Source organism: Phacochoerus africanus, chromosome 4 (genome assembly GCF_016906955.1).
Source record: "Phacochoerus africanus isolate WHEZ1 chromosome 4, ROS_Pafr_v1, whole genome shotgun sequence".
Lineage (NCBI taxonomy): Eukaryota > Metazoa > Chordata > Mammalia > Artiodactyla > Suidae > Phacochoerus > Phacochoerus africanus.
In genome coordinates, this window is record NC_062547.1 from 45,476,440 (window position 1) to 45,483,633 (window position 7,194).

The following is a 7,194-nucleotide window of genomic DNA, read 5'->3' on the forward strand; positions in this document are numbered from 1 at the left end:
ATGATAAAACTGTAGCCCAGCAGTTCCGGGGGAGCAGAGCCTCCTTGCCTGCCCGCTTGCATCTCACAAAGCATCCTATCCTAATCAATCTATGTCTTGCCTATCACGTTGTCTCTTGGGGAATTCCTTCTGCGCGGAGGCAGGAAGAACCTGAACCTCAGTGAGTCCAGACACTGGGAGAGCGATTCTAATTTAAAACCGTGGGTTCAAGTCCCAATCTGGATTTAGGCTGGGTTCGTGTCCCGGCGCATGGGTTCAAGTCCCGGTCTGTGTTCTGGCTAGGTTCAGGCTGTTAGTGCTGTCAGTTTCAAACATGTCCCACAGACAGGGCTGTCACTGTGTGTTCACGAGCCTGTCTTGCCACTGCGGCTTGAGGACACCTGTATGCCCAGGGTTCTGGGGGGTCTTGGCACATCACAGTTACTACTGCAGCATAAAGCAATGAATGATTAATGGTGGCTAAATTTTCTGCATCCTCCAAGAGAGCTCCCTGAGTTCAGTCCCTTTCACAACCTTCAAAAAATACAGAAGAAAGGGAAATGAGGGCTCTAATTTTATGCATGAGGAAAGTGAAGCCCAGCGTAGGTAAGATAACATAAAGTACCCAGAGGCTGAGCTAGAGCTGGAATCCAGATCTCTTGCCATCAGCCCTGTTCTTTCCCAGAGAGAGGTGGGACAAAAAGGAAGAATATGCCATTTATACTGACTGTGCCATTTATGGTTCATCTATTCTTGTTTTTCTTTGTTTTTGTTTTTCGTCTTTTTAGGGCCACACTGGAGGCACGTGTTAGGGGTCGAATTGGAGCTGTAACCACCAGCCCATGCCACAGCCACAGCCACGCCAGATCCAAGCCACGTCTGCAACCTACACCACACCTCTTGGCAACGCCGGAGCCTTAACCCACTGCGCAAGGCCAGGGATTGAACCTGCGTCCTCATGAATGCTCGTCAGATTCGTTTCTGCTGAGCCACGACAGGAAGTCCAGTTCATCTGTTCTATGTCAGACACTATGCTGCAGTAAACCTTCTAGTTCTAGCATTACCATCGCATTACAAGGAACCCCTTTTAACAGACCCTGAAACAGGCTGCGAGTCAGATCTGTCTGAGGGCAATGCCCACGCACTTTCCTCCGCACAGTGCCAACATGTGCAGCCACCTCTGACCCTCCATCAGGGGCAACAAGATGGCCTGCATCAACAGTCCTGTCCCTCCACCATGTCTTTTAATCCAGCACCACACACAGACCCACGACGTAGCCCACAGCCCCAGACCACAGGCTGCATTTTGCATGGTTTCCAAACCCAGGATATTTGGTTTGTAAGACAAAACCTCCATTTCTCCAGCAGGAAGTGAACGCCATACACAATTACCCAGCCAAATCGCTGACGCCTACAGACGCTGCCCCCACGCCGAACGAGGTCTGCTCTGCCCAGAGATGTCCTTAGAAGATCCAGGACTCCCCCAGAGCTTGGCACCAAGGGGACCATGCAGCTGGAAGAGGGGAGACTGGGCTGGCGGGATCACAGTGTCTGGGTGGAGACGCAGTTCCCAGGACAGACACTGCTCCGGGGAAGAAGAGAAGCCACAGAAACCCACCTCAAGGGACTAGTTGGCAGGGAGGTGGCAGGGTTGGCAGGGGGATCCCTGCCTGGCCCAGGAGGCCTTCCCTACCTCACCCCTGCTTCCCAAGGAGCAGCAGTCTCCATCTGAGGCCCCAAAGACCAAGGATGCTGATGGCATTCAGGCCCTAGAATGAGAAGGGCCGGCCCTCAGCTCTTCCTCACTTGACCCAAAGGCCTGGACTTTCCTGCTTTCAGGGCCTCTGAACTGGGGAGTGGTCAGTGGACTACAAACCACAGAGTTTTCACCACAGACTCTGGCGTCAGACAGACCTGAGATGGAATCATTGCTGGCTCTGCCTTAGGCTAATCATTTAAACTTGTGCTTCAGTTTCCCTGTCTTTAAAACAGCAGGGCCGGTTTCCCAGCGTTGTTGCAGAAGTTGCCTGAAACAAAAGATGCAAAGAGCCTAACAAGGGACTTGGCCCTTAGTAGATACTAAAAGAAATATACGTAGCTGTGCCTAAGCCTTACCCTACAGAGGTTCTGACTGTCTCACCCAGGGTGGGCTGGATTTTAAACCTGTTTTCACGTGGTTGAGCTTAAAGTCCAGGGAACAACCAGAAGCCTCAGCAGAGATGCCCGGAAGTCTGAGTCTTACCTTTTCAAAGTGGCATCTATCCAGGAAGGAGCAAACCCCTCGCCAGCGCCAACCCACCAGCACACCCCCTTAGTGCGGGATATTTCCTGAGACTTCAGGCCAATGACTCCGCCTTCCCTTGGTAACCACAGGCTTCTGAGAGGCTTAATCTTGAACATGGGCAACAGCTGCCAGCCTCAGGTGACGATGCATGCCGAGAAGCGAGAAGAAGCAAGATCCTAACACAATGCCTGAAAGCCCGCCCCTGGAGTCCTTCTAAGTAATCTTTAGTGCTAAGCATTGCCCCTTACCCCTCCCCTTTCCAAGCATTAATGCCTTTGGGCAAGCTAAAATAATCATTCTTGGAGTAAATTAGATAGAAGTTTTGCCAACTTTGCAGAGTGGCCAGAACCCTGCCCTGCATTCCGATGACCCTGGTGACGCAGATCTCCTGCAGATAAGAAGGGCCAAATGACTTTCTGACCACTTGGCAAACTTGAGAGCCTCTCATGGGGGTGGGAGTGAGTACTAGCCAATGGCCTCGCAGATCCAGGGGAGGGGGCAGAATAGCCCCCCTCGTTTGTCCCTCCACCCTCCAAAACCCACGCGCCTCATCCTGAGCTGGAGCTCCAGAAGGGCCATTCATGCTGGCAGGGGCAGAGCTCAGGTCCAAGAGACACAGACTTCCCAACACAGCCCTGGGCCTAGACAGGGTCACATGAGGAAGGGGTGACCAGGGAGCCAGGGCTAACATAGGGCAGGGGTCAGTCTCCTTCGGGCACCCAGACACTCACGCTTTTGAGACAAGGAGAAGCTGGCAGCTGAAACAGTCAGAGCAGGGGGCATTTATCAATGGCCCAATTCATTCTCAACAATCCCCATTGTTTGAACCCGCACAGAGATGGGCATTATCTCCCAGAGCCACTAGAAAGAAAAGCCCCAAGACATGGTCACGAATCAGAGCCTAAAGATATTAGAAGCCAAAATTGAGACATATGGTTTGAAATATTTGAAATTGGAGATGTCCCCAAAATATCCATGCCACATGGTTCTCATTCTCAGAGACCAGCAGAATGTTTAATTGCCGATTGTTCATTTACTCATTCTGATGTCTTTCTACAAAGGATGTAGGAGTTTCAGTTAAAGATGTGTATAAAGTTGTTAAAGCAAAAATTAAAAGTCAAAGCCATGATTCTGATGAACACAGTTACCAGGATAAAGCAATATGATGAATTAAGAGCTTCCTAGCAACCAGAGTAAGAAGGGAAACACATAGGTTATGTCAGGAGCTCAGGAGTCACATAGACCTGAAGAAATTCCTTGAGCACTCGAAGCCTCAAATTCCCTGTCAGAGAAAAAAAGAAAAAAAAAAGGGGGACTATTAACCTAATAAGGTTGTTATGAAAAGTAATTAAAATAGAGCATGTAATGCAGGTTCAATAAATGGTGATTGCTATTATCACCATTTTGGGGTTGCCTGATTTCTCTTCTTTAAACTGGAACTATGTTAACTTAGTAGGGTTGCCTTGATGCTCTGAGTCCTCATTGTTGTTCTGAAATTCTCATTGGTAGGTGTCTGTATTTGATGAATTAAAAACTGGGGAAACAGGCACTTTCCATTGTGGCTCAGCAGGTTAAGTACCCAATATAGTGTCCATGAGGATGCGGGTTCGATCCCTGGCCTCGCTCAGTGGGTTAAGGATCCAGCATTGCTGCAAGCTGCAGTGTAGGCTGCAGATGCAGCTTGGATCACGCATGGCTGCAGCTGTGGCACAGGCCAGCAGCTGTAGCTCCAATTCAACCCCTAGACCGAGAACTTCCATATGCCACAGGTGTGGCCGTAAAGAGAAATTTAAAAAGGAGGAAACAGCCTGGGACTAAGTCACAGTGGGTACCAGTCTTCCAGAGCTTTTTCCTGAATCCTAAGATCGCTGGGAGCCTCCACACTCTGGCCTCCCTAGAAGGCTAGGGAAGGCACACAGACTTTCTTCCCCATCACGTTTGCCGTATAAAAGCCTGCCCTGCTGACCACAGCCTGCCCTTATTAAACCATCCCCACAGGTGAAGCAGAGGACCAGGCCAGGGAAAGGTAGATTCCAGCACCCCTTCAGGAAGTGGCCGTAGCCCATCTGCTCCCCTGCCCATTAGGGGAGTTTGTAGGGTGAGAACTCAGGCACTTCTTAGCTCAAACCATAAACACTAAGAGAACATCAGTGTCATCTTTCTAACTTCCCAACTGATGGAGCATATTTAGTAAGGGCGGTTCATTGAGGCCATAGGAGAATGGCCAGAATGGGAGTGGTCCAGAGCCATAATAACAACAGCAGCAGCAGCAGCAGCAGCCAACTGATATGATGGGACACCTACTCTTCCAAGCACTGAAAGTTCAGTGTGTCCCCAACAGTGCTCAGAGGGAGGAGGTCAGGGAGAACAAGATTCCATCAAGAAAAGAGATAACCACTGGGAAGGAACAAAGCTAAGGCTCTCCCTTCCAGTCTTGCCTGCACACAGGAGACTCAAAGCAGGGCTGACTAAAACCAAAAAGAGAAGGAATCAGTTCAGCTCATGGATCCTCCCTGTCAAATGACGCCTGGGCCCAGCCCACAGGAGGCTCATTGCTTTTTGGCTACAGAGGGTATCCAGAGAATAAACTACAGCCTGGGGCAAATTATAGGTGCTGAGCTCTGTCTCCGAGCCCAGGCTGGCTCTACTTGCCTCACCAGCAGTCCCTTTCACTTCGAAGAGTGTAAGGCCACTCCAAAAGCGGCCTTAGTTCCAGATCAAATGGGACACTCCGAAGGCAATGTATTAACATCTGCCCAGACCTTTAGCCAAAGCCCCTGACTTCAGATATCTTTTTTTTTTTTTGTCTTTTTGCCTTTTCTTGGCCCGCTCCCACGGCATATGGAGGTTCCCAGGCTAGGGGTCAAATTGGAGCTGGAGCCACCGGCCTATGCCAGAGTCACAGCAACGCAGGATCTGAGCCGCGTCTGCAACCTACACCACAGCTCACGGCAATGCCGGATCGTTAACCCACTGAGCAAGGGCAGGGATGGAACCCGCAACTTCATGGTTCCTAGTTGGATTCATTAACCACTGCACCACGACGGGAACTCCTGACTTCAGATATCTTAAGATATCTCTTAAGGCAGTTTCTTAGACTTGTCCAAGGTGCCATATGTAGGCTAAAGGGGACCTAAAAGCGGGCCTAAGAGGCTGCAAGTCGGGCCAGGGGTGCATGTGTTTATATAAGCATGTTTGACACATGGAGGTGCCTGTTGCACATGTGTCACTGTCCTCAGGTGTACGTGCTGAAAGTGCATGAGTGTTTGCACAGCTGTCCTGAGACAGCACGAGTGGGAGTGGCCTGAGAGGCTGGAAGGTGTGCACACATGAGCAGCTGTGAGCATGTGGGTGTGGGCCCCCCGGTTGAGTGTTTGTGGGTGGGCATGGCTTTGCAGTCTGCTCATCCCCTTGTCCTCCTCCCCCCTCCTGGCATGACAAAGGGGCCATCTCTGTGCTGTCTCCCCGACTCTGGCCAGCCAGCAGGGCTTGCTCAGAACCCCACTCAGTCTAGGATTGACTCTGAGCTCCTGCCCTGCTCAGAGTCCTGAGAAACCAAAGCCACATGACCCACAGAGAAGACACCCCAGTTGGGGACAAGTCAGGTCACCCTAGAAAGTTTGAGTTCAGATAACATTCCTTACCCACCAACTTCTGCCTTCATCAGCTCAGTCACATGCATCCAGCCATTGACACACACTTGCTCAGCCCCGGTGGAGCCTGCCTACCACACACACCTGAGTCTGCACTTCCAAGAATACAGACACAGCCCACACAGACAGCGTGTGCCACCCTGACACACATGCCACCTGTGGGCACACTCCAGGCCCCCCTACACTAAGTCCACCAGACACACACTGACACATTCTCACCCATATTCACTCTCTGGGACATATGCTAGAAACTTCCATATGCTCAGGTACTGGCCCAGACACACTCCCTCCCACTAAAGTTCACCCCCACTCACAAGCATTCACACTGACACACTTACGCCTAAATCCGAATAGTCCCCAAGCATGCTCTGTCCCAGACTAGGCTGGGCCCAGAATGCAGTCCAGGAGCGCGCCTACTTACTCTGACGGAGCGAGAGAGCCTGCGAGCAGCTGCGTGCAGCGGCCAGGCCGGCGGTGGCAGGCGCAGCTGGGGCGCCAGAGGCTGTAAGCAAGTGACCCGCCCGGCCGGCCCAGCCCGAGGGCCGCCCGCTGCCCCGCGCCTCCGCCCCGCTCTGCCCCCGCCCGCCAGCAACAGCGCGCTCCGGGCCAAGCCTCTGTCCCGCGTCAGCCACCAATGCCTGGAGTCTCAGCCGGCCGCGAAGCTATTTTGGTGCCCCTGGCAGCGGAGACCTCGCGCTCTTGGCTGTGGGGAGCGCTGGAATGGGGACGTGGTCAGGTCTAATTAGAGACCTGGCTCACCAGGGAGCCTCGGAGCCGTCCTGGCGGGGGTGCCCACATGTGCCCCACATGCCAACATCTGGAGAGGGAAGGGAATGCGCCGATCCTTTCCCTTGGAGCTGAAACAAAACAAGGAGGGGTTTGGGTGCAGTTCACAAGCCCTGCGGGGGAAGCCTCTGAACTTTGAGCCGCCCCAAACCCCTGAATTCCGCTTGATTTATTCACCGCAGGTGCTTTCCTTTGGAACCCGAGCTGCTCACATTAGATGGCCTACCTGACAAAAAGGACAGAAGATGCTTGTAGGGACTCCTTCTAACTTGAGGCACATCAAACTTTCCCTCTGGACTTCTTTGTATCAGATGGCCAAGTCTAGAGAGGAAGTCTGATTCCTACCCAAAAGCTCAGGAATGTTGCATTCTTGAGCTAGAAGGAGGCTGCAAGGTCATTCCATCCAACTCCCTCCACCCTGCCATGAATTCCGCAGGGGGCCTGGAGGGCCTCTACCCACTCTTGGGGATCTCCAAGGAAGAGCAGACCCTA

At 52.2% G+C, this 7,194-nt stretch overlaps 1 protein-coding gene across 1 annotated transcript in view; it reads right to left on the reverse strand.

Annotated features, from left to right (window-relative positions):
* Positions 1 to 6,413, reverse strand: part of INSC (INSC spindle orientation adaptor protein) — a 168,075-nt gene extending 161,662 nt beyond the window's left edge. Inside the window, exon 1 of the mRNA XM_047776215.1 lies at positions 6,338 to 6,413. The gene's annotated coding sequence lies outside the window, so the exon portion shown is untranslated. The remainder of the gene's footprint in view (positions 1 to 6,337) is intronic.
* Positions 6,414 to 7,194: the final 781 nt, after the last annotated feature.